We start from the raw sequence: 27,279 nt of genomic DNA on the forward strand, positions 1-27,279 counted from the left end.
AAATGCATCACATCTTGTGCAGCAGACTCTCCAAAAACAATGCTGATGAATCTCTCTATATAGGTGGTCCACAAGCTGCCCTCTAAGAGCCTGCTTTAGGCTTGTGACCCATGCTGTTAGGCTGTTTTGAATCCAGTTCAAAGCAACAAGTGACACTAAATCTGGGTGGCACAATGATTGACAGGCTTGCTGCACTCTCAGCACCTTTTATGTATTACTGCATCGAGCACAAAAAGCAATGTTTCAGTGTGCACTATAAATGTTTTATATTGCCGATAGCATTCAGCAATTGATTTTACTCCACAATTCAAGTGCACAGCATATAAGAAACATGCGCTACATAATTGAAATTCTTGGCCCAGGATTCTTTGCCATTTTTTTTTCATAAAGTCAAAACAATTATAATCTTTTCATGTTAGCCCACTTAAAGCTTCACATCACACTGAATTCTATCAGCCATACATCAGCCCCTCTCCCTTTATATGAGATATAGCTAAACAGTGAAGGAAATGCAAGGCATTATATTGATTCACTTTAACTCATTATCTTTTCGTGCCTCATGGTTCTTATTCAGTGTTGCTTTTGAACTCTCAACCTTTTAATAGTATGTGTCATTTTTTATGAAGATGTTCATCGGTTTGTCCTTGTATTCTAAGGAAGCACGGTTGAGCTAAATGAAATAGGCCTTATAACAACTACAAGCCTGCCTCAACTATAAAACCCCACCCACTGATGATAAAGGCAATGATAAATTTGTAAACAGGCTGCTTCCCCATGTCAAGAGAACCTTCAAACAGTGAAGGTTGGCGTTGGTGATGAACTTAGCCACTGCCTTCAGGGCAACTGCACAACCTTTGTCTATCTTGGGAATTGTGTACAACAATCAAGACCTCAACCTGGCACAAAGTTTTTGGACTTCAGTGCAGTACCTACTCTACTGTATGTCTTTGACTTATAGACAACCTACAGCAGGCACCAGGAAACACCGGAGATATACAACTAACGGTGAATGCGAAATGTTCCAAATATACTGGCAGGAAAAGCAAGACAACATCAGTGTCCTTCACATGCAAACCCTCCAGTACTGAGGCTCCAATTACACTCAGTCAGATCCAATGGGTAGGGTAAATTGTTTCCATACCCAGCACCCCAAAAAGAGGCCCACCAGAGCCCTATATCTGACGAGGGATGTGTTGGCTTTGGAGAGGGTCCAGAGATGGTTTCGAGAATTATCCCACAGATGATTGGGTTAACATATGATGAGTGTTTGACGGCACTGAGCCTGCACTCGTTGGAGTTTTGAAGAATGAAGGGACACCTCGTTGAAAGTTACTAAATAGTGAAAAGCCTGGTTAGAGTGGATATGAAGACAATGTTTCCACTAGTGGGAGTGTCTGGAACCAGACGGCATAGCCTCAGAATAACAGAGCATAACTTTAGAAAAGAGATAAGATTTCTTTAGTCAGAGGGTGGTGAATCTGTGGAATTCATTGCCACAGATAGTGGTGGAGGCCAAGTCATTAGTTATTTTTCAGGCAGAGATTGACAGATTCTTGATTGGTCAAGAGTTATAAGAAGGTAGAAAAATAGGGCTGAGAGGGAAAGATACATTAGCCATGATTGGATGGTGGAGGAGACTCAATGGGCCGAATGGCCTACTTCTGCTCCTATGACATGGACTTATTAACTGATAACAGGCGAACATGTCAACTGGACTTGTGTGATAGTTCAGTAGTCTGATAACAGAGGTGAAGAAGCTATTCCGGAGTCTGGTTGTACATGCTTCATCTTTTGCAAGTTCTGCCCAACAGGAGAGGAGGGGAGAGGGAATGACGGGGGTATAAAACTGTAAGATATCCTGTATTGTGAGACGTCAAGATCATGTTGGTATGGAAAAAACAGCAACAGATTTGTTATGTTTCAGAAAACCTAGATTGCTCCAGAGATATTGTTTGAAATTTTCTCGGGCATGGACTGTGGTGTTTTAAATTTCTAATGGCAATAAAGTAAATTGCATAACTGCAGGAATGGTGTTGATCATTTTTAAATTAAAAGATCATGACTGCGAGAAGGTTATTGACATTATATAGGTGTCCTTTCATATGGATTAAGCAGATAATGTTCATTTTAATTGTTATCCTGCAATCACGTATCTGACTCTTTCAAATGAACGTGCACAAATATGTTGGCATTTTGAACATAATTCAGCTCATGCAGTCAGTAAAATTAGATGTGATTAGATAATAATTCACTAATTAAGTTTTTTCTAGCTGCTCAGTGATGGAATACTGGGTAAAAATCTATGCGGCTGCTGTGAATGTGCAAATATATGCAAGGGAATGTTGCAGCATGGGACCCATACGCAAATAAAAACATGTCTTCCATCGAACGTGTCCAAAGACAGGCAGCTCGATTTGTTACTAACACCTATGAGAGAGAAGCGAGTGTCACCAAACTTCTGAATTCTCTGGGGTGGAACCCTCTCCAAGGCAGACGTGAAGCTCACCGTTTGACCTGTTTTTACAAAATGTTAAATGGTCAGCTCGACATAGATTACAAGACCTACACCAAACCCAAACCAATTAGGAGCAGACGAGGGCATTCGATTAAATATGTGATCCCAGCTACAAAGACAGATGTGTACAGCAATTCGTTCTTCTCCCGCACAATTAAAGCATGGAATAATCTCCACCCTACTATAGTTACCCAACCAGATGCAACTAAATTTAAAGTAGCTCTTTCTTCCCAATAACCCTTTCTGGCTTAAGCCCTCCCTTCACCACCTCCAGTTTCAATTCCATTTGGAATATTTTGGAGGACCAAGAAACCAAGAACCAAGAACTGAGTCTGACAACCTGTATCAGGTCAGCCATCTGCTTCTTAGTTAGGCAAGGTCTGTCAGCATCATCACACGAGGCCAGCAGGTCAGCCTTGAATCAACTACCACAGTGATTAGAGTTCCATCAGAAACTTCCCAGCTTCAATAACTTTCATGGCTATCATTGCTTCTTGGTACTTTTTGATAAGTAATGGCTATACAGGTACTGTAGATAGGATGGTGAAGAAAGCATTTGGTACGCTTGCCTTCATCAGTTAGTGTATTGAGAACGGAAGTTGGGACGTCATGCTCCAGTTGTACAAGACGCTGGTGAGACCACATATGGAGTATTGTGTGCAACTCTGGTCACCCAGCTGGAGGAAGAATGTTAAGTTGGAATGGGTGCTGAAAAGATGTACCAGGATTAGAGGATTTAAAAAGAGGTTCAATGGCTGGGATCTTTCCTGGAGCACAGGAGACTGACGGGTGACCTTATATGGATTTACAAAATAATGAGAGGTATAGATAAGATTCATAATCACAGTCTTTTTCCCCCCAGAATAGTGCAGTCGAGAAATAGAAGGAACAGGTTTAGGTGAGAAGGGAAAGATTTAAGACACCTAACGAACAATTTCTTCACACAAAGTGGTGCGAATAGGGAACGAGCTGCCAGATGAAGCTGTAGAGGCAAGTACAATGGTGGTGTTTAAAATACATTTAGTCAGGTACATGGATAGGAATGGTTTAGAGGGAAATGGTTTACAGGCAAATGGGATTAACCCATTTGTAAAAGCTGGTCGGCATGAGTGAATTGGGCCGATGGGTCTGTTTCTTATAATGTATAACTATGATTAATTTAAATGCTTTTAAAATCGAATTCATTTTTGAATAGAAAATAAGAGAACACTTGTGCTCAATTCACCAAGGCCTGCTGGATCTCCTGGTTGTTAACCATTTTGACTCCCCTTCCCATTCCCATATGGACCTTTCTAACCTGAGCCTCCCCCATTGGCAGAGTGAGGCCACATACAAACTGGAGGAACAGCACCTCATATTCTGCTTGGGTAGCTTACAACACAGCGGTAATACTAACCAACAACAACCCTTTCCTCTTCCCCTGTCTCCTTTCACCTATATCCATTCCTCTTGTATCATGTTTTGAACATCTTCTCTCTTTATCTCACAGCCTTTTGTCTTCTTCCCATCTCTGGCCTTTGTCCACCCATCTGCCAATCAAAACCCCCGGATCTGTATCCATCCATCCACTTGCCAGGCTTTTCTCGCCCCCACCTCTTTCCCAGCTTTCTACTCTACTTCAATCAGTCTGAAGAAACGTCACCTATCCATCTTCTCCACAGATGTTGCCTGTCCTGCACTTTGCGTCTTTTTTTAAGGAATTAAAAAATATATATTTCTATTTGCATTTGAGGCCAGCCCATGCATCTTCCCACAGTAGAGGAAAGCTCAGGGATCATATCTCCGGAAACGTATCTACCTGACTAAATGGTAGAGACCAGTTACAAACGAGACTCGCTCTACGAAACAAGAAGTGGTAAGGTGGACTTTAGATGGCAACTAAATAATGAATACCATGCAATTGCATAGAATAATTCAAAGTATTTTTGTGTCAAGAACCTCAGGTTGCGAGGAAAGATTGCACATAACCAAGGTGAGCCTCATCATTCAACTGAAACAACTTCACCCTCATCTCCACCTCTTCACACTCCATGACCAAAACATTAACCCACCCTACCTGCACTTCACTTCTGGGCTTCTGTAACAATCTCTTCACCAATGCCCTCTTATAATTCCTGTTATTCACCTCTCTGCGGTTACTCTTTCCCACATCCGTTCCCATGCCCTCCGCTCACTGTTTGCCCTCTGCAACATTCCTCTGTTAACCTCCTGATAGAGATGATTGATGAAAGCGCATTAAATATCTTCCAGTTATTATTTCCTATTAACATCTTTGAAACGTTTCAACTTTTGGCTTGATATGCAAGGTATGGTTCTAGAGGAAACTGTTTTACTCACATCCACTCAAGACAGCAACTGAAATGTCAAATAATTGTGTTTAATTTGATTACCATTAAATACGTGGTTCTAAGCTACAAGGTTAGCCCAGAAGATATCCGTCAGACTTGGATATTACATTCAAAGATGCAGCATAAGCCCGTAATACAAATGTACAAATGACAGAGTTTTGAGGAGCGGCGCAGCAGCAAAATAGGGCAGCATATTGGTGCAGTTAGTCGAGCTTCTGCCTCACAGTGCCAGGGACCAGTGTTCAATCCTGACCAAGGGTCCTGTCTGTGTGTGGAGTCTGCACACTGTAAACACAAGGGTTTCCTCCGGGTGTTCTGGTGTCCTCCCATATCCTAAACATGTGTGGGTGTATTTTATTGTCATGCGTACCAAAAACAGAACAATGAAATTCTTACTTGCAGCAACATAACAGCTCTGTAAACACAGTACATAGACAACACAATAAACAAAAGAAAGTTCAATTCATTAAAAATTGTATGTGAATTGGCATCTGTAATTTAGCCCTAATGTGTAGGGAGTGGATGATAACATGGAACTAGTGTGAACGAGTGATCGATGGTCATCATGTACTCGGTGGGCTGTAGGGCCTGTTACCAATCAATTGTGATTCACCACTTTAGGAAAAAACTAGGGTGTCTTCAAGTTAGAGCTGCTACCTGACAGTCCCAGTGATCCAGGTTCAATCCTAACCTAGGATTTGGAATTTACACATTCTCCCTATGATCATGAGGTTTTCCCCACTTGCTTCAGTTTTCTTCCACATCCCAAAGACGTGTGGGTTGGCAGGTTAATATTGCCCTTGCTGTATATGTGTGGTAGAATCTGGGGGAATTGATAATAATGTCGGAAGAAATTCAAAAATGCATTAATGTAAGATTGGTGTGGAATGGATGGTTGATGGTCAGCACAGACTCGATGGGCCAAAAGGTCACCTGTGCTGCACCCCAATGATAAAATGATAAACATTCTTTAGATACATTAACAACTGCTGCTCCTCTTGAAAGAATGAAAATGAATGACTTGGCAACCATCTGAGTCACACTCATTCTCCTTTAGGAAATCAGTACTGATTTTTATGAAATGATGCTGATAGCCCAGCTAAATCTTCTTACTCTGACTAACCTTCTTAAATCCCCATCTTATATTTGATGCACACCACCTTTCTCCCTGATAAATTGGTGAGTGAGAAATATTTAATCACATTTTGTGGTTAGCTAAATAGGAAATGTACAAGTTACTTCAGTCAAGATAATCTATTCATGGTTTAACATTAAGAACTTACCCATAAAGGAATAATACCTTTGTGTTAAAAATAAACAGAATTATAAATAAAGGGATTCTCCAACACAGTGTCTGTAAAATTGTTTATTTGGGGTTTTAAAAGTAATTGAACAGAATTCCTGAACCTAGACTGGACTATCTAACTGTTCAAGGCAAAAAAAACTGTGCCTTCTGTCTTTGTCTTCCTGTGCCTGAGGGACCAATCGTTGGATGGGAGTTAAATGCAAGCACACAGCTCCAGTACCCATTTCTATTACAAGGATACAACTGAAAGAAAATTTCATTAGGCAAGAAATAGTATTGGGTAGGCTAATGGGACTGAAGGATGATAAATGCCCGGGGCCTGATGGACTGCATCCCAGGGTCCTCAGGGAGGTGGCTCTAGAAATACTGGACGCATCGGTGATCATTTTCCAATGTTCAATATATTCAGGATCATCAGTTCCTGTGGATTGGAGGATAACTAATGTTATCCCACTTTTCAAGAAAGGAGCGAGAGAGAAAACGGGGAATTACAGACCAGTTAGCCTGACTTCGGTGGTGGGAAAGATGCTGGAGTCAATTATTAAAGAGGCAATAATGGGGCATTTGGATAGCAGTAAAAGGATTAGTCCCAGTCAGCATGGATTTATGAAAGGAAAATCATGCTTGACTAATCTTCTGGAAATTTTTTGAGGATGTAAAATGGATGAAGGGGAGCCAGTGGATGTAGTGTATCTAGACTTTCAGAAAGCCTTTCATAAGGTCCCGCACGGGAGACTGGTGACTAAAATTAGAGCACATGGTATTGGGGGTAGGGTGTTGACGTGGATAGAAAATTGTTTGTCAGACAGGAAGCAAAGAGTAGGAGTGAACGGGTCCTATTCAGAATGGCAGGCAGTGGCGAGTGGAGTGCCGCAAGGCTCGGTGTTGGGGCCGCAACTGTTTACCATATATATTAATGATTTGGAAGAGGGAATTAGGAGCAACACTGGCAAGTTTGCAGATGACACAAAGCTGGGTGGCAGTGTGAACTGTGAAGAGGATGTTAGGAGGTTGCAGGGTGACCTGGACAGGTTGAGTGGGCAGATGCGTGGCAGATGCAGTATAATATAGATAAATGTGAGATTATCCACTTTGGTGGCAAAAACACGTGGGCAGATTATTATCTCAATAGGGTTAGGTTAGGTAAGGGGGAGGTACAGTGAGACCTGGGTGTCCTTGTACACCGGTCACTGAAAGTTGGCTTACAGGTACAACAGGCAGTGAAGAAAGCTAATGGAATGTTGTCCTTCATAATAAGAGGATTTCAGTAGAGAGGTTCTTCTGCAGTTGTATAGGGCTCTGGTAAGATCACATCTGGAGTATTGCGTACAGTTTTGGTCTCCTAATTTGAGGAAGGACATCCTTGTGATTGAGGCAGTGCAGCGTAGGTTCACGAGATTGATCCCTGGGATGGCAGGACTGTAATATGAGGAAAGATTGAAAAGACGAGGCTTGTATTCACTGAAGTTTAGAAGGATGAGGGGATATTTTCTAGAAATATAAAATTATAAAAGGACTGGACAAGTTAGATGCAGGAAAAATATTCCCAATGTTGGGCGAGTCCAGAACCAGGGGGCACAGTCTTAGAATAAAGGGGAGGTCATTTAAGACCGAGGTGAGAAAAAACGTTTTCACCCAGAGAGTTGTGAATTTGTAGAATTCCCTGCCACAGAGGGCAGTGGAGGCCAAATCACTGGATGGATTTAAGAGAGCATTAGATAGAGCTCTAGGGGCTAGTAGAATCATGGGATATAGGGAATAGGCAGGCATAGGTTCTTGAATGGGGACGATCAGCCTTGATCACAATGAATGGCGGTGCTGGCTCGGGCCAAATGGCCACCTCCTGCACCTATTTTCTATGTCTATGTTTCTATGATAGCCCAGTGAAGCAAGGGGCAGGTTTGTCTAAAATACAGTTCTAATGGAAAGTGCACTGAACCTTTAGCCTGGATGCTTTTGTTTCGTGCCCATGACCTGAAAATAATATAGATTATTATTAATTAGTACATAGAGTCACAGCCTAGTAAAAGACCCTTCTGCCCATAATGTCTGTGCCAACCATGATGCCAAATCAAACCCCATCTGCCTGTACATGATGCACATCCCTTCATTCCCTGTACTTTTATGTGCTATTATATAAAACATACCATAAAAACTATTATCAAATGAAGAAGGGTTTCAACCCAAAACACCACATATTCTTTCTCTCCAAAGATGCTGTCTGTCCCACTGAGTTACTCCAGCATTTTGTGCCCAACAAAGACTACATTTGGCTACACTTACAATTTAAAAGCAGGTGCATCACCAAATTCAAACGCATGGGCCCACATTAGGTGCAGCAGCTGCGGCTAATCCAAAGACAAGAGATTGGATATGAATCTGAATGTATCCAGGTTCTTGGTTCAGAAATGCACAGCTGACTGCCACTTTCCTAACACTTGCATGGAATGCATAGAAGTCTAAGTCCAGAGCACAATTCTGAAGTTGGTCATCAGTTCTCAATTAACTTGGCTATTAGCCATCTCCCATCTTCTGTATCACCACGAAACGACCTCCCGCACCTGTTCCTGACATTCTACATTGTCTCCTGAAATCCCTCAAAGTTTCAATTACTTGATTACCATTAATTACAAACATAATAGGATCATTCATTAGAATTTTAAGCACATTTTACTAATTTACTAACAATTACAGTCTTAATTGTTGGAGATAGTTCTGGTTAGCAATCAGTTTGGAATGTGCAAGTTCCTAAGATATGCAGATATTATATGTTGACAAGAACATGCCTCAGAAATCTTGTGATTCCATTAGATTGAAACATAAACACATTAGTGAAAGCAGAGTCTTTGGGAATCATGTATTCTTTCCTCAGTATTCACAAGTATTTGCAAAATGATTAACAAAAAGTGTTGCTGATGATGCTATCAAACTACACTGACTCACCAGTAACCTGCCCATTCTTGGGATTTGTCAGACCTCATCACAGTCTTTGGCCAAGCCTGAACCGGGGCTGTGTCAGAAGTGAGGTGAGTAACTATCCTTGACTTTATGTCAACATTTGAATGATGGAGGTGGTGAACTGCTGTGGAAAAGTTGAAGTGGGTATTAAGTGAAGAAACATTCCAGTGGTTTTATTTGTACTTTGCACAGATGTTTTTGATTTTTGGAGATAAATCATCCCAGCCTCCGGACAGCATCCTAAACCTTTTTTTCTGCTGTTTTATCAATGATCTCCTACCCATCAGAAGGTCAAAAGTGGGGTGTTGTTGACAGCTGGTCTGCTCCAAGTGTCCAACCATCACCCCAAAAATGTCCTCTCCCTTGGTTGTCTCATCTCAGCTGTCATGGAGCCTTCATCAATATGGATCTACACACACAAGATATATAAAATTCTCTCAGAATGTGTAGTTTTTCTCATTGAGTTTAGTTTATTGTCATGTGTTCAGAGGTACTGTGAAAAACGTTTGTTGTGTTTGCCATGCACAGTCTAACAATGTTTTTAAGGTTGGTGTATTTCCTTGAAATGCTTGAAATAGCAGATTTTCAAATCTAAAATAATAAAATTTAAGTCCCAGTATCTTTGCTGGCTAGAAAGAAAGGTGTTGTATCCACTCACTGGCCGACATGGCTGTTGATGGTTTGCCAGTGGGTATCTGGAAGTATTGTGTATCGGCTTGTGTGAAATGAATAGGATTGTCAAATGCCAGCACAGTGAAACATACTTGAATTATTTGCTCCAGTTCTGAAAAGATCAAGAAGCTTTCCAATGTGTGTGTGTTGTTTGTTGCCAAATGTCACCTTGGTTTGTTTGCCTGAAGCGCTCTGTGTCACGGAGCAAACCTCAAGTGATCTAGTGAATTACAAATAGTTTTAGTGTGAAAACTAACTTCAAAAAATCTGAACTTCACTTTCACTAAAGTGGAAAAGACCAAATGAATAATATTACGTTTGATGGAATTTTAATCTTGCCCTTTGTGGTTGGACCTTAGGCAATCAGAGGGAACACGCCTTGTGCTTGTTCTGACCCAAACTGTCGTCTATTGATGTTCTCCGGAGATGCTTTCTGACCCACTGAGTTACTCCACCACTTTGTTCCTTGTATCCACATCTCGTACTGTGATTAGCGACAGTTACAAATTCAAATACCCCACCTATTTCAAAGTAACCAATATGGAAATTGATGTGAATACATATTCTTCCCAGAGGATTTTGAATGCAAAAGTAAAACTGTCTTAAGACAATTGAATCGGGGTTTGGAGTGACTACACCTGGAGTATTGTGAACAGTTTTGGTCATATTACCTGTAAAAAGACATACCTGTCAAAGATCAGCATTGTTTCCAAGGATGGTGGGTTTACTGCATGAAAAGAGATTGATTAAGCTGGCGTTATATTCTTTCGAGTGAGATCTCATTGAAATTTACAAAAATAGACAGGCAGGAAGGTTAGAAAGAAAAAGACAAAGTGTTGGAGTAACCCAGAGGGTCAGGCAGCATCTCTGGAGAAAATGGATAGGTGGTGTTTTCGGTCAGGGCCCTTCTTCAGACTGATTGTGGGGAGGGTGTGGGTGTTTGATAGGCAAGTGGTTTGTAAAGGCCAGAGATAAGGGAAAAAAGGTGTGTGAGGCAGGAAGATAATTTCATCCCACTGTAGAGCATGGAACTGGTGGTCATAGTCTTGCAACAGAGGGATGGTCTGTTTCAGCCAGAAAGAGAAAAACATTCATTCTGCAGAGGGTTGGGAAATCTTTGGAATTCCTACCCTAAAAGGCTGTGGAGTCTCACTTGAAATTGAGATTGATGGATATCCTCGTATTATGGGATCTGCAGGAAAGAATGGTGATATGGAAGATTTTCCATGCTCGATGAGTGATGGATTGGGGTAGAAGGGCTGAATGGCCTCCTCCTGCAGTGATGTTCCAACAATTGTGTTATCCATAAAGGAATCCATCAGTATGGACATGCAGTTGAACGAGGGAAGCAACAGGGCTCGGGGAGAAGCACGAGGGGTTGCCCTGACCACTGGCTCGAAGAGATGGCCGAGTTTCTCAATTGCTGAAACGGGGTTGGGTGGGTAAATGATCAAGAAAGCACATAAACTTTGTACATTAAAGGAGACATTCTACATCTAAAAAAAACTGGTAGTCTGCATATTTCTGGTCTGTGTGGCAAGTATTTGAAAAATAGCTACATTTTCATAAAACAATGACTGACCCAATCTCTACCCGATGTAAGTGGCTGATCTCAGAAGTGCCTTTTGATTTGTGCACGGCACAAAGGGTCGCTATTCAGATGTTGAATCTGCGGGTAGGAAATGAGTTTGGAGACCACACAGGACATGGGCTGACTTCGCCTCTGAACCATATAGTTTTTGCAACTTTCTGGTAGATCTTCAGTTATCGTTCTTAAAAGTAATTGTTGTTACAAATAAACGATTGAATTTGAAGTGAAATTCAAAGCTGAAGTGGATGGGTAGGGGTTTGGTCTATTGAGTTTAATGCAAGTGAACAGAGATGGGTTTGGTTCATTGCAAGTCCGCCTTTGTATATTTATTACCTGAAGGGGTGAAAGTTAATAGTTGCATATATAGATAAACAGTAACTACTATTTTCTTCAAAGATTCAGGAGTTTACATAAAGCAAAACGAATGCTGTTTTTGAAAGCAATAAATGGAGTTGCTCAAGCCCAGTCATGTTGAAGAGGAACCAGTTTGAAATATCGGTTGGATTTGCAGGGTAACTACAATTCAAGCTTAGTCTCCAATTTATGAATTTTTTTTTCCCCCAGGCAATGCAGGTAATGTACACAATCTGCAGTCAGACACTGCCTAAACTTTTGTCAAACCTTCACTGACTAGGTAGGACAATGTAGTTGACTCTCCTCCAACATTTCATTCTAAATTGGAGCATAGTATTCACTCTCTCCTTCATCCTCACTGAGTCTACAATGTAAATTTGTTTTGCATGTCGGATATATTTATTGAAAAATTGCTTGTCAGAAAAGATAGAAAAAAATGAGAAGCCTATGGTGGATTAAATCCAAGCCCGGAATTATTCTTGAGATACCGTGTAATAAATTAGTGTTATATTCTTGTCCCATTCTAAATCCCATTGTTTTCTGGTCTGTCACCATTTCCATCCATTTCACTGGAGACCATTAGGGTCTGATTCTGCCCCCCAAACCCAGCTCATCCAGACAGGGAGACCTCCATAAGACCTTTTACAGAAGTCTTGCAGGCAGCAAGTGACAGCAGCAAACATCCCACAATCAGTTTGAACAGGTGAGATGTCCTTGCTGCAGCAGAGAAACAAGACTGCCTTGTTCATCATTAGTATTTAAACAGAAATGAGCAATTGAACCATCATTTTGTTTCTAAATCACAACTAACTCCTGCCAGCACCTTAAAACGGATCGCAACTGCATGAATTATTCTTTCTAACCTGCCAGAGTCTACTTTAGTGGATGGATTTAGTGAACATTCAAGTGTGTGGTGTGACTGATTTAAACCAAGGGCAATTCAGCAAGCAGCATTTGGATAAATATTTTTTCCATCTCTGCAGTCTCAATGTGCAATAACATTTTAAAGCCATGGTTCGCTGCTCTCTGCCTTGATACTTGCGTAATTTATGTCTATTTTGTATCCATGAAATCATTCTGGCCACTCACTATGAAATATGGTGATTAAAATCATATGGTGTACAACAGCTTTGTTCAGATTTGTGCACAGTTACTGCAGAGGAACTGAATGTGCTTTCCATGCATGGGCCGTGGTCTTGATCTTTGGTCTATTATGTTGAAAGACTGGGGGAATATGGTGGGAGAATGTTTACTGTTTGAGGACATATCTCGCAGTGCACTTGCTCTTTTTGGTTCAGTTGCAAAGAGTTCACCACTAAGCACAATTTGCTTGAGTAGATTTGTATACTTTCTCACACCTTTCAATCCCCGTAGATAAAATAAAGAAACTGGCAAAAGAATTCTGTAAAAGTTCAAAGGGAACACCAAATTGAATACATATTTGGAAGTGTTTGCTCCTGTTAGTTTGATTCCACAGAACCTCTGAGTATTGGTGAGACCAGATCAGCGCCTGTTGGTGTCCCTCACTGTGTCATTGATAACACTGAATGTTTTTTTAAATTATACACAATATTGTGAATAAGTTCATACTCAATAAACAATATATGATTATGAACTTGTTTGTGCTTTCACTCTGCAAACTGACACAGCATGTTCTATGGGGGCCAGTAATGTGAAGTGGAGAGAGGGACATGGTGTGAGAGGGCACAGTTACCTACCATGAAGCAGTAGATCTGGAAGTAGAAAGTATGATGTGCTCCCATGTATAGGTGTTGCCCTTGAGGGTTGTTCTTCCATCTGAACATTGCAATCTGTTTCTTCTTCTGAGAAAGGAAAATTCCAGACCTTGCAGACAGACGTGTGTCCTTCTGTACATCACCTCTGATGGGATAACTCTCATCAAGTCAGGACCTCGCTCACGAAAGATTCAAGATTGGATCTTCAGATCTGTTGAAAAGTGGCAATGGCCCCGAGCAGCTCTGTGCCTGCAATAGAAACTCGTATTGATTTTTTTCCCCCCCTTCATTAGAGGCTATTCAACCCACTGAAGCCTGCAGTTCTGAGCATTCCCATCAACCCCATTCCTTGCCTTTTGCTCTGTAGCCTATACCATCTCCACTGTCCATCAGTTCCACTCTGATTCTCATGTACCAATGTGTTTTAGGGCTGATTTAGAGTGGCCAAATAACTTGCCTACCTGCATTTCTTTGGTATATGGGAGAAAACCAGTCACAGGGAGAATGTGTGAACTCCACATGGTGCCAGAGATAAGATCAAACCAGGTTGGTGAAATTGCAAGGCAGCCATGCTACCTGTTGTGTAACTGCACAGCACAAATAAAAGACAAAAAACAAAGATACAATATATAGTGTTGTTACAATCCCTGCCATCAGTGGCACTCCAGATCTGCCGACTGCTGTGCCCAGGACACGAGAAGCTTTTGTGGGGGGGGGGGGGGGGGGGGGGGGGGGGGGGGTGGTCTGAAGAAGGGTTTCGACCCAAAACATCACCCGTTCCTTCCTTGCAGAGATGCTGCCTGTCCCGCTGAGTTACTCCAGCATTTTGTGTCTTTCATTGGTTTAAACCAGCATCTGCAGTGACTTCCAACACAGCCCACTTGCATCCCTGCCAATCTGTGTTTTCATTGGTCACAGATACACCACATGCAGTGTTTAAACAAGCATCATCTCTGCACTGATACATAGTCAGAGACTCCCAAGCAAGTTCACTGATAAATCACAACTGGTGTTAGCATTACTAACCAGCTGCGAGCCAAGCAAGCAGCAAACCTGGGGCTTGCTGGACCATTGTCTGGGCATGATCGCATTTGCAAGATGCAGTGATTGGAGGAACAGTTAGTCTAAACTTCTCATTCACTGGCTCGTGTTTTATTGTGAAACACACCTGTATTTCTCTGTGGTCAGAACGCACATGTGGACGTTTCCAAGTGGATCAGCGCTGACTGGGAAAGGCATTTCTGAGTGGAGTTTCCAGGTCTCTGCCGGTGTTAGTCACACAACTTCTCGGGCCATCACGTGCACAGTGACTGCCCGCAGTAACACATGGATCGTAAGTGCAAAGCACCACAGATGCTCTCTGCCCAATTTCACCAAATGTTCTAGGAGATCAGAGTGAGTGTTACAAATGAACGATTGAATTTAACTTAGAATTTAAGTAGAATTTAAATTTGAGCTATGCCCTTAGATCTCTGTTAAAGTTACATCTCTGTTTCCCATTAGAAGAGTTGGCCATGGTTTATTTACAAAGGAGACGAACAGGACAGGGTTTGAATCATTGGGATCATCACCCAATTTAGCAGGGGGGGTGAACAACAATTTCTGGGCAAAGTGAGACCTTTATTTCTGCCTCAAGTAAAAGATTAATGAAGCAGCGCACTTTGCTAGATCTGGCAAATATTGCAGGGAGTTTATTGTTTGAGCACACTGAAGCAAAATAATTGACTTTTATGATTCAGTTTGCCGCTCCACTTTTCAGTTTTATGAAAACAGATTGCTTTTTCACAGACATTGTGTATTAAATCTGAATATAGCTGCATAAATTTAAATCATGTATGTTGGTGAGTTTACCAATAAACTTTTGTCCACTTATTCACTCTTGCCGCAGCTGGTTTAATGATTTGATTTTAAAGTGGGGAGTTGCAGCCATCACTGTGCTTACGCAGAATGAGCCTGGGGTTTGATATATTGTAGTTTGTGCCTCTTTTGCCCAAAGGAGGGAGAATTTCACATATAATCCATCTACAACATCTTCCCTACATTTTTGTAGCCATTGTTCATTGGTATGACATGTTTTAAGATACATATCAAGCAGAACATTGGTGGTGAATCTGTGCAATTCTTTGCCACAGAAGGCTGTGGAGGCCAAGTTGGTGGATAATTTTAAGGCAGAGATAGATAGATTCTTGATTAGTACAGGTGTCTGAGTTTATGGGGAGAAGGCAGGAGAATGGGGTTGAGAGGGAGAGATAGATCAGCCATGATTGAACGGCGTAGACGATGGGCCGAATGGTCTAATTTTACTCCTATCCCTTGTGACCTTATGACGTTCTAGAAATATCCAGCAAGCCAGGAAGTACGTATGGAGAGAGATCACAATAGCGTTTAGTTTGGAGATACAATGCAGAAATAGGCCCATCGAGTCTGCACCGACCAACGATCCCCGCACACTTACACTATCCCACCAAACACTAGGACAATTTTACAGTCCTAAACCTATTAACCTACAAACCTGTACGTCTTTGGAGTGTGGGAGGAAACCGAAGTTCTCAGAGAAAACACACGCAGGTCATGGGGAGAACGTACAAACTCCATACAGACAGCACCCATAGTCGGAATCGAACCCGGGTCTCTGGTGCTGTAAGGCAGTAGCTCTATCGCTACACTTCCGTGCCACACTTAAACCTTTCCTACTTGTGCACATGTTCAACTGGCTTATTAAATGTTGTTATTGTACTTGTCTCCACAAACCTTTCAAGCGTTGTTGATTGAAGGATACATATTTACAAAACTCCAAAAAATTCTCCTTCTCTAATTCAAAATGTGCCACATGATCTTTTATGGGGACCTCGGAAAATAGATGGAACCTTAATTTGAAGTCTTAGTCATTGAGTCACAGAGCATGGAAACGGGCTCTTCAGCCCAACTGCTCCCTGCTACCCCATCTAAGCGAGTCCCATTTGCCTGCGTCCGGCCCATATCCTTCTAAACATTTTCTATCCACATATCTGTGCAAGGGCCTTTTGAATGCTGTTCTAGTACATACGTCAAGCTGTTGTTCATAGACTACAGTTTGCCGTTCAACACCACCACCCCCTCCTAACCAGTTACCAAATTCGGGGACTGTCTCTGTGTATCCGTTTGCAACTGGATCCTCTACTTCCTTATCAACAGAACATAATCAGTACGAACTGGCAACAACACTTCTTCCTCTAACACATCAAGGCTGTGTGCTCAGCCCCCTGCCCTACTCTCTACCTATGACTGAGTAGCCAGACACAGTCTCAACACCTTCAAATTTGCTGGTGACATCTGCATTGTTGGATGAATTATGTATAATCATGAGTTACAGTTTAGGAGGGAGTTTGTCAGATTGAATGGTATGAAAACAACAGCCTTGCACTAAACATTAGTAAAACCGAGGAACTGATTGTTGACTTTAAAGGAGGGAGGCTAGGATTCACCAACCTGTCTTCAACGGGTCGGTGGTGGAGAGACTCAACAACTTCAAGTTCATGGCCAGGTATATCATTGAAGATTTGTCCTGCATCCAGCACATTGATACAATCATAAAGAAAGCCCATCGATGCCTCTTCTTCATTAGAAGATTGTAGAGATTCGGCATGTAAACGGACACTCTCTTGAACAGATGTATAGCAGGGAGCATCACTGCCTGTTTCAGCAACTCAAACGATCAGGAACGAATGAAATTAACCAAAAATCAGTGAACCCTGCACAGTCCATCGCATGTACTGACATCCCCACTATTCGAAAGGCTCAATGGGAGGGTCTGCTTCAAAAAGGCAGCCAGCATTATCAAGGACCCATACCACCCTGTCCATGCTCTCATTTCACTCCTACCATCAGGATGAAAGTATAGGAATCTGAAAATTCTAGTGTTCTGGAACAGCTACTTCCCAACAACCATCAACCTATTAAGCAATTTGCGACTCTTTAATCCTTTTGTCTCACCTTTCTTTTCATCTCTGGCCTTTGTCCAAACATCTACCTATTTAAAAACCTATTACCTGCCAGGCTTTGTCCTGGCCCTCCTCTCTTCCAGTTTTCTCCCCCATATTTACATTCCCTCCACAGATGCTACCTGAGCCAGAGTTCCTCCAGCACCGTGTGTTTCGATCAAGGTTCCAGCATTTGTTTTCTTCCTCGTGAGCTGTGCATTGCGGTCCCCTTGTTTGAGTCCCTGGGACAGACCAGCACACATTGTCACAAAATGTGGCCACAAGCTGTAGCCCCATTGATACCAGTGTCCCGCCACTGAAGCCCTCTCTCTATTCTGAGTGTGCCAGGCTTAGAGTTAACACCAACTCCAACAAACACTGGCGGTGAATGGGATTCCTTGGATATCATTGTAAGCAATCATCACCTGAACAGCAGATGGTACGTGAGTAAGTATATTCATGCAATGGCCACTACAATTGTGCAATCAGAGGTTAAATGAGGTCCGTGTGAGTGTGACGGGCAAGGTTTGAGTGACTTCATGAACCTTGACCAAATGAGTGAGGTTATTAAATGTTCTCCTGCAAGGGACGAGGTCAGAGTGACAGTACTAGCAGTGACCTCTCCTATATGTGGTCACTCAGAGATATGTGGATCTCCCACCCATTGTTGACCTCTCCCAGGGTGGAGTGCACGGATATGGGCTGCCACTTCCATGTAGTGAGGCAGCATCAGTAGCCCTCTAGGGCATCCAGCAACGGGGTGGTCCCTAAAGATGCTCCATGCCAGTGTCATGGGTGGTCATTGCTGCAAGTGTCGCTGGCATCAGTGGCCGGACCCTGCAACACACACCATCCTGGCAGAACTGAGCAAAAGAGAGCCTGTTCCCAACAGCAAAACCCAGGCAGACAACAGCCCCTGGGACTGGGCCCTGTCGTCCCATGCCACGGAGGATGGAATCTCCACTCCATCACTGTCAGAAACATGGCAAGAGCATTGTGCCTGGAGTCATGGGAGCTGAAAGGAGAGGAGTGCTGCTCCAATCACCACACTCACTCGGGTGGCGCAGGGGTTAATTGGAACTTTTTTGGGTCAGATTGCATTCAACCCATGAATAACTTCTCTCTGACACATCAACAACGCTACTGCCAGGTTCAGCCGTATCATTCTCAATAAAGTCCCTGCGTAAATCCGAGCGAGACTGAAAATGGAGCAAAGATCAAGGCCGCTGGTGAAATTATTATTTAAAGACTGATTGGTCTTTCCAATGGAACTGTAATGTGAAGGAAGCTTTGGGCATTATTTAAACGTACTGGGGTGAAATGAATCTCCCACAATTAAAGTGGCTGAGGGTGAGTCTTTAGACCTGCTTATGATGCACTAATTTACTTTTGCTTTGACATCATCTGACCTTTCACTGGCTCAGCGAGGATCAGCAATTTCTTCTAAGACGCACACAATAAAATCATTGAATGTGTGATTACTGGCTGCTTCATACCGGGGAATCTCATTAAGGTAATGGAAAGGGTTTGTCAGACGCAGCAGAGTAGTGCCCTGAGGGACACAATCTAGCTACAAAATTCCAATAGGTAAATCTGAGGCAAATACTAATGCTTCATAATACACAAATGAATTGAGAACAAATGCCTCGGATTAACTCCCAGTTGAAGTAAGTAAAGCTGCTACTCTGTTTATTAAATTCCATGTTTCGGCTCTCGCGAATAAATCTGATATCCCACCACTCCAACACACCCTGGCCCACTCAGATACCAGCCCACCCCCCCAAAACCCACAGAGATCCACTCATAGTGCCCACCATCTCTCAAACGCATACTCCCTGCCCTGTTCTCGGATCCCACTTCCTCTATCCTCTCCTGTAGACTCTTCCCAAATATAGACAAAGTGCTGAAGTAACTCAACATCTCTGGAGAAAAAGGATGGGTGATGTTTCAGATTGTGACCATTCTCAAATAATTCCTTTGAGTTTTTAACATTTATTGAAACTCTTTCACTCCAGTTTAAAGGCAAAGAACAACTTGTTAAAAATGCAGTTGTATTATTCAGGATGATATTTTCATTAAAGTAATGAAAATGTCCCTGTGACTAGTGGTGTGCCTCGGGGTTTGGTGCTGAGCCCGTTACTGTTTGTCATCTACATCAATGATTTGGATTAGAACATACAGTGCAAGATTAGCAAGTTTGCTGATGATACAAAAGTTAGTGGTTTGCAGATAGTAAAGATGGTTGTGACCGATTGCAGCAGGATCCGGATCGATTGGCCTGGCGGGCCGTGGAATGGTTGATGGCATTTAATACAGAGAAATGTGATGTGTTACATTTTGGGACGTCTAACAAGGGCAGGACCTATACAGTGAATGGTAGGCCTCTGGGGAGTGTTCTGGAGCAGAGGGATCTAAGAGTGCAGGTGCATGGATCCTTGAAGGTCGAGTCGCAGGTAAATAAGGTGGTCTAAAGGCTTTTGGCACTTTGGCCATCAGTCAGAGTGTTGAGTATAGAAGTTCGGAGGTCATGTTGCAGTTGTATAAGACGTTGGTGAGACCGCATTTAGAATATTATGTTCAGTTCTGGGCACCATGTTATAGGAAAGATATTGTCAAGTTTAAAAGAGTTCAGAGAAGATTTACGAGGGTGTTGCCAGGAGTATAGTGTCTAAGCTATAGGGAGAGGTTGAGTAGGCTGGGTCTCTATTCTTTGGAGTGCAGGAGGATGAGGGGTGATGTTATAGAGGTGTATAAAATCTGGTAGATGCATAAAATCTCTTGCCCAGAGTAGGGTAGTTGAGGACCAGAGGGCATGGGATCAAGGTGAAGGGGAATAGATTTAATAGGAATCTGAGGGATAACTTTTTCACACAAAGGGTGGTGAGTGTATGGAACAAGCTGCCAGAGGAGGTAGTTGAGGCTGGGACTATCCCAACATTAAGAAACAGTTAGACAGGAACATGGATAGGACAAGTTTGGAGGGATAAGGACCAAACGCAGGCAGGTGGGACTAGTGTAACTGGGACATGTTGGTCGGTGTGGGCAAGTTGAAGGGTCTGTTTCCACACTGTATCACTCTATGACCCTAAAGTTGCTCACCAATGTCAGGTACATGACATCCCCATTCAATATCCCTAAAGATAGACCAAGGGTATCTAATGAGGTAGATAGTAGCTCAGGACTGATCTCTAGCTGTTGGTAGGATGGTTCAGTTGCCTGATAACAACTGGGACTAAACTGTTTCTGAATCTGGAGGTATGCGCTTTTAAGAGGCATTTAGACAGACACTTAAATAGACAAGGCACAGGAGGGTGTAGAGTCACAGTCGTGCTGCGCAGAAGCAGACCCTTCAGCCCAACTCATACATGCCAGTACAGTTTTATACCTGAGCAAATCCCACCTGCCCACGTTTGACCCATATCCCTCTTAACTGTTCCTGTCCATGTACCTGTCCAAATGCCTATGATTTGAATCCATGCACGTGTGACTCGCATCTCTGCTGCTGGGGCTGCTGCCAATGGAGGCAAGGATTTCACTGATTGTGTACTGCAATGTAAGAGCAGCCATACCGACCAAATGCTCCCATCATCATCCAACATGGCACAGTCAGTGGGTAGATTGAGGATGGTAGGAATGACATGAGATAATTTCCAGAAATTAAATGAACTCTTCAGTGTGATAGTAGTGAGCACACCAAGGTGTGATGTTATTAAGTAAATTCACAGTTGAGCCAGTGTGTAAACTTACTGCCAATGGTGGATTGGAACAGTCTACGGTGCGTTATCAGCAGACAAATGCCTTGCAGTTATTAGTGCGCAGATACACTGGCCAGTCTATCTTGGGTCAAATGCCCTGCTCAGTGTGTCTTTGAGTATAACAAGGCCCACGGTGTTCTTGGAGGGAAACTGTATTGACCAGAGAGTTATTTGTGGGGATATGTGTTCAGTGTCTTTAAGTACATTGACAATTGTTTTATTTGGGTCACATGTTGCCTGATTTGACTGTGCGCTCTGATTTTGATAGTAGGTACATTGAGCTATTGTTGATAATCAAACTGCCTGGCGTATATTTTGTACTGCCACTTTGTTAGGTTAAAGTTTATTATTGTTACGTGCACAGAGTGGGCGGCGCGACTTTCGTCAGCAGCGGCCTCTGCAGTCCGTCTGCGTTTTTATTATTTTATGTCTATGTTTTTATGTAGTTTTTGTTATTTTTTGTTGGGGTATGTGTGTGGGGGGGTGGGGGTGGTGTGAGGGGGAGGGGGTAACTTTTAAATCTCTCCCTGCACGGGAGACCCGACCTTTTCTTTGTCGGGTCTCCGTTGTCGTTGGGGCTGCAACGAGGAGCGGCCTCCAACAGGAAGACCGGGGGCTCTGGTGCCGACTACTCACCTCACCGTCGCGGAGCTGGCCGAGTCCAGAGCGGGTGGAGCTGTGGTGGATGCTGCTGCGGCCCGACCTCCGGAGATTCGGTGGCTGCAACTGCGGGTCTGGCGGACGGCGGCACCGGGAGCCCGCGGGTCCCTGGAGGGAGACCGCTTTTCGGGACTTCCGCAACGGCGACTTCCCCCGCCCGAGTTGCGGGGTAGAAGAGCTCCTGGAGTGGGGCCTTACACCACCGCCCCGCGCGGCTTGGAATGGCCGCGGGACTGCGAGCGCACGCCGGGGGCTCTAACATCAAGACCCGGTGTGCGACCTTGCATCACCCGGCGTGGCTTTAATGGCCGCGGGACAATCGCCATCGCCCGCCGGGGGCTTTGACTTTGACTCTGACATCGGGGGGGGGGGGGGAGTGCAGTGGAGAGATAAGTTTTTTCGGCCTTCCAACACAGCAATGTGATGGATGTTTATGTAAATTATGTTGTGTCTTGGGTCTATTTGTTTGTAATGTATGGCTGCAGAAACGACATTTCGTTTGGACCTCAAGGGGTCCAAATGACAATAAATTGAATTGAATTGAATTGAATTGAAAAAGAGGTACAGTGAAAGGCTTTTGTTTGCATGCTATCCATTCTATATATGAATACAATCAAGTCAAACTCATGTACAACAGGTAGAATGACGAGAGAGGCACAGATTGCAGAATATAGTTCTCAGATTAAAGTGTTATTTGTAGGTAATGCTCTATTCGGTGTGTTATGAGTACACTGGCTGTCTGGTGTTTTATTATTTACCTCGTACAATGTTTGGTTCAGTTTCTCCTCCATAGTCAACTGCCGGTCTGCTGTTAGTGGGAGAATACAATGCTGGTTCTGTTACACATATGGATATTCAACCCCTGTTTGTGGGGGAAATTAAAAGCTATGTGTGTTATTAATATGTAAATATATTACACAGTGCATTGATAGAGAGTAAACACATTATTAATGAGCAAATGCCCCCCCCAGTTTGCTTCAATAGGTAAACACACTGTATTATACTCTGGTATATGCTGAATATCCACGTTGACCTGGTTCAGTACACACTGCAGTCAGCGTGATGTTGGATGTGTATGAATATAATGCAGTCGGTTCTGTTCGAGCTCCTTCAACATGAATCGAGGAGGTTTCAGTTTCAGGGATCATGTCATTCTAGAATCATTATCAAAAATGCAAAGAACAAGTCAGAATGCAGGTGTTTAGTTTGAAAGGTGCAAGCGGGCTGCAGTAGTGAGTTTTGTGAGTTAGTTTATTGTCACGTGTACTGAGTTGCAGTCAAAAGCTTTTGTATGTCAGCGGAAAGACAATACATGATTACAATCAAGCCATCCACAGTAAACTAACCGTCTGGTGGTTTCATTCCTTGTGAATTGGGAAACATTAATTGAGATGACCAAAACACAAAGTGCACCATTCGCTGCTCCCGTTGTGGGCCTATTGTACATCGGTGAGACCATGCGCATTTCACCGAGCACGTGCTTTCGGTCTGCCATGGCATGCTGGGTCTCCCAGTTGCTCGCTTCTCTTCCCATTCCCATATTGACCTTTCTGCCCTGGGCCTCCTCCATTGCCAGAATGAGGCCACACGCAAACTGGAGAAACCACACCTTGGGTAGTTTACAACCCAATGGTATGCACATTGAATTCTCCAATTTGTCTTCCCTTTCTCCTTCCTGTGTCCTCCCCACACTCCAGTAGGCACCAAATTCTCCCATTACCCCCTCTTTCTCTCCCTGTCCCCTTCTGCATATATATCTCTCCCTCTAGCTTTATATTTCAATCTCTTATCTGATACCCTTTTGTCTCCTTTTCACCTCTAGCCTTTGCCATTTACTCCATCCATCTTCCAATCACGCTCCCCTCTCCTGTACCCACCAATCACTTGTCAGACTTTGTCCTGCCTATCTCTCTGTTCCATCCCCCCACCCCTGCACAATCAGTATGAAGAAGCTTTCCAACTGGAAGTATCATTTGTCTATTCCCTTCTTGATTGGTACAGGTGTCAGAGGTTATGGGGAGAAGGCAGGAGAATGGTGTTAGGAGGGAAAGATAGATCAGCCATGATAGAATGGCGAAGTGGACTTGATTGGCCAAATGGCCTAATTCTACTCTTATCCCTTATGACCTTCACTGATGCTGCCTGACCCACTGAGTTCCTCCAGCACTTTGTGTTTTGCTCAAGATTCCAGCGGCTGCAGTTCCTTGTGTCTCAATTAATTCAGATGAGGTTGATTCCAGACTGTGGATGAATGCTAAGTGCTGAGTGAATGCTACTTACTGAAATTCTCAGCCTCAAATACTTCGGGTGGTTTGAAAGGTTAATTGATCTTCCATTATGCCGGTCTCTGTGTATGTCACCTCTGTTCATTCAACACATAAACAAATGGATTTTGTGTGTAAATTCTCCTACTTGTGAAAAGGAACCTCTTGCATCAGCCTTTCATAACTTCCAAAAACACTTCAACTGCAAAAGGTTCTTTTCAATTCACTGCTGCAATGTAAGAAACGTGGTGGCCAATCTGTGGATGGCAGAGAGCAACTTGACTCAGTGTTTTAAATGGGTTAGTTGAGGGATGAATATAAACAGAAAAATAGGTCATCTCAGCTTTTCTTCCACATAGCCTCATGGGGATTCTTATAAACAGAGGCAAGCTAAAAGAGTGTGTGAGATTTTACCTGATAGATAGATACCCAATAGATGCCAAATACATTGGAGGCTGGATATTGTAACCAGCTTCGAGAGTCTGTCTCCCTCTCAGTCAGCGAAACCACTGTAACATCGGACGGAATGTTCTCTGCACCACTGCAGTAGAATCGCATCCTCCCTGCAGTGTGGTGCCCAGAAATACACACAGTACTCTTACTGTGAATTATCTAATGTTTTGTACAGTGTTACCATAACCTCGATATCATCAGAAGTCCCATCGGCCTTCTCAATCACCTTGTTTATGGTGTGTGTGTGTTTGGACATGTTCACCCGGGTATAATGGTCCTTATTAAAGCAAAACGCTGGAGGAACTCTACAGGTCAGGCAGCATCTGTGGAAAGAATGGACAGATTAAATTCACTGCCGCAATATAAGAAATGTGGCAGCCAATCTGTGGATTGCAGAGAGCGATCCACAGATAGTTTGGGTTGCAACCCTTCATCACACCATTGAATTACTCCAGTACTTTTATATTATGCATTCCCTCCACATATGCTGCCTGGCCTGCTGGGTTCCTCCAGCACTCTGTGTTTCACTCAAGATTCCAGTTCCCAGTCTCTCCACCATAGTGTTCCTCAGTACTTGCTCAACTCAGTCCATTCACTGTGTGAACCTCGGCCATCAGTTCAAAATTGTCAACATTAAATTCCACCTGTTATTTCTCTGCCCATCTTACCAACTCATGAACACCACCCGCTAACAGAAGACTACCCTCCTCACTATCACAGAACCACAGCTACACTTGTAACATTACCAATCATACTGCCCACATTTCCATCAGGATTGTCCATGTATGTAACGAATACTGAGATGCAAGGCTCGGGTAACCTGTTGTACCTTCACACCCTTTCCATTTACCTTAAATAACAGGAACAAAGGGATGGAAGATTGCCTGTGTGTGAGCTGACTGAAACTGTACAGATGATGTGCCTGGCTGAGTTTTGAGGTGAGTTATCAGGAAACCAGCCAGGCAGTCAGTGCTTGCGGAAACAATTGCAATATCCTGTACCAAGGATGTTTCAAATCTAAAATAAAAGCAGAAAGCAATGGAAATAACCAGCAGGTTGTCTAGTTCCTGGGCTAAACAATCAACCTCATGAAATGTCTTGCACAGTACAGGATCTGCCTTAGAATGATGATCACAAGCTCTGTTGTACTGTTGCCTTCTGCTTCACCCATTTTAAACACCACGGCACCAAGCTTTGGCTTCAGATCCATCGGCGACTGTACGTCAGTCACTCTGCTGTCATTTCGTTCTATGCAGTGAAGTGGGAAATGTTGTCGGCTCAATTGAACCCAGTCATTGTTTATGTCCATGGGAGAGGCGACTTCAGCTAAACTTTGTTGGGCTGGAAGATAGTGAAGTTCTGAGCACCCATCAGCGTCCTGCTCTGGAGAATTCCAGCATCCTGTGGCCACCACAAGTCCTACGTAAGGCAGGGCGATAAATCCCCAGAGATCCATCATCTTGTTTCCCTGTAATTTTATATCTATGCACGGTCATCACATCTTCATCTCTATGGCTCCAGTGTGTTGCAGTTTAACGAAATAAGTACCAAACCTCTGTATCCAACAACTTTTACTGAAGGCATTCAGCACTCAACTAATAGCAGCAGTCTGTGCAACCTACCTTAAAAGTCATGCCACATGATGCACGTCATTCTTGAACATCTATATCTATATATTACTAAAACTCTCATCTTGTTTGTTTCTATGTCTGTCTGTCTGTCACCCCATGTGATCCTGAAATTACGCCAAAATTGTACACAATAGCGCTACAATATTTGGCCCACCTTACCATTGTCCTATGTTGTATCACGTTTCGTTCAGATTTATGGTCTTTTACAAGTTATTCACATTTTAAACAAAAACCACTTTGACAAAAATCTCTTCTATCTGCACTGGCCGTTAGCAGTGTATGATGTCACAATGGGATCTCATTTACATAAACTGCCCCTCAGCAGTGTTCCACCCCAGAATTACATCATAACGGGATCTCATTTACATTTAAAAAAAACGTTGTTTTAAAAAACACAGCAGCTTCCACCTCACAATGAGGGGGTAGGGAGGGGAGAAGAGTTATGGAGGGAAGGAGGGAGTGATGGAGTGTAGGGGAAAGGAGAGGGAAGGAGAGGTGAGGGAGGGAGGGGAGGAGGAGAGGAGGAGTAGATTCACCTTATCTATTCCAGTCATAATCCTATACATCTCTATAAGATCACCCCTCAGCCTACTGCACATCAAGGAATAAAGTCCTAGCCTGCCTGGCCTCTCTCTATAGCTTAGGCCCTCAAGTCCTGGCAACATCCTTGTAAATCTTCTCTGCACATTTTCCATCTTAACGACATCCTTCCTATAGCAGGGTGACCAACAGTGAATGCAACCGCACTGTCCCTCAACCTCAACAGAAGCTGATTGACTTGCTGGCTTCCTCCAGCAGATTGATTGATATTTTTTCCCCCATGGTTGACATTGTCCCTGGCTCCATGCCTCTCCAAACTGCTCAACCTGTCCTCCTCCAATCCCCACATCCAGCCCACCCCAGCCCCAGGTTTACACACTGCATGGCACGGTGTGTGATGGCATGGCTTTCCTCCAGTAACGCTTGTGGTTTGGTCATTGGTGATATTGGAAGCTGCAGACCCAGTCCAGGGTTATTGTATCGCAATGACTCGGCCTCGCTGGTTGCTGATCAGTTGTCGTCCTCACTCCTGATATT

At 43.3% G+C, this 27,279-nt stretch overlaps 1 long non-coding RNA gene across 1 annotated transcript; it reads left to right on the forward strand.

Moving 5' to 3' along the window:
• The first annotated feature begins 5,374 nt into the window (after positions 1-5,374).
• Positions 5,375-25,461, forward strand: LOC116988567. Its single transcript, XR_004415992.1, has 3 exons — positions 5,375-6,290; positions 7,457-7,458; positions 25,451-25,461. It is a non-coding gene; the product is annotated as an uncharacterized LOC116988567 (long non-coding RNA).
• Positions 25,462-27,279: the final 1,818 nt, after the last annotated feature.

The sequence above is a fragment of the Amblyraja radiata genome, chromosome 27 (assembly GCF_010909765.2).
Source record: "Amblyraja radiata isolate CabotCenter1 chromosome 27, sAmbRad1.1.pri, whole genome shotgun sequence".
NCBI classification, from domain to species: domain Eukaryota; kingdom Metazoa; phylum Chordata; class Chondrichthyes; order Rajiformes; family Rajidae; genus Amblyraja; species Amblyraja radiata.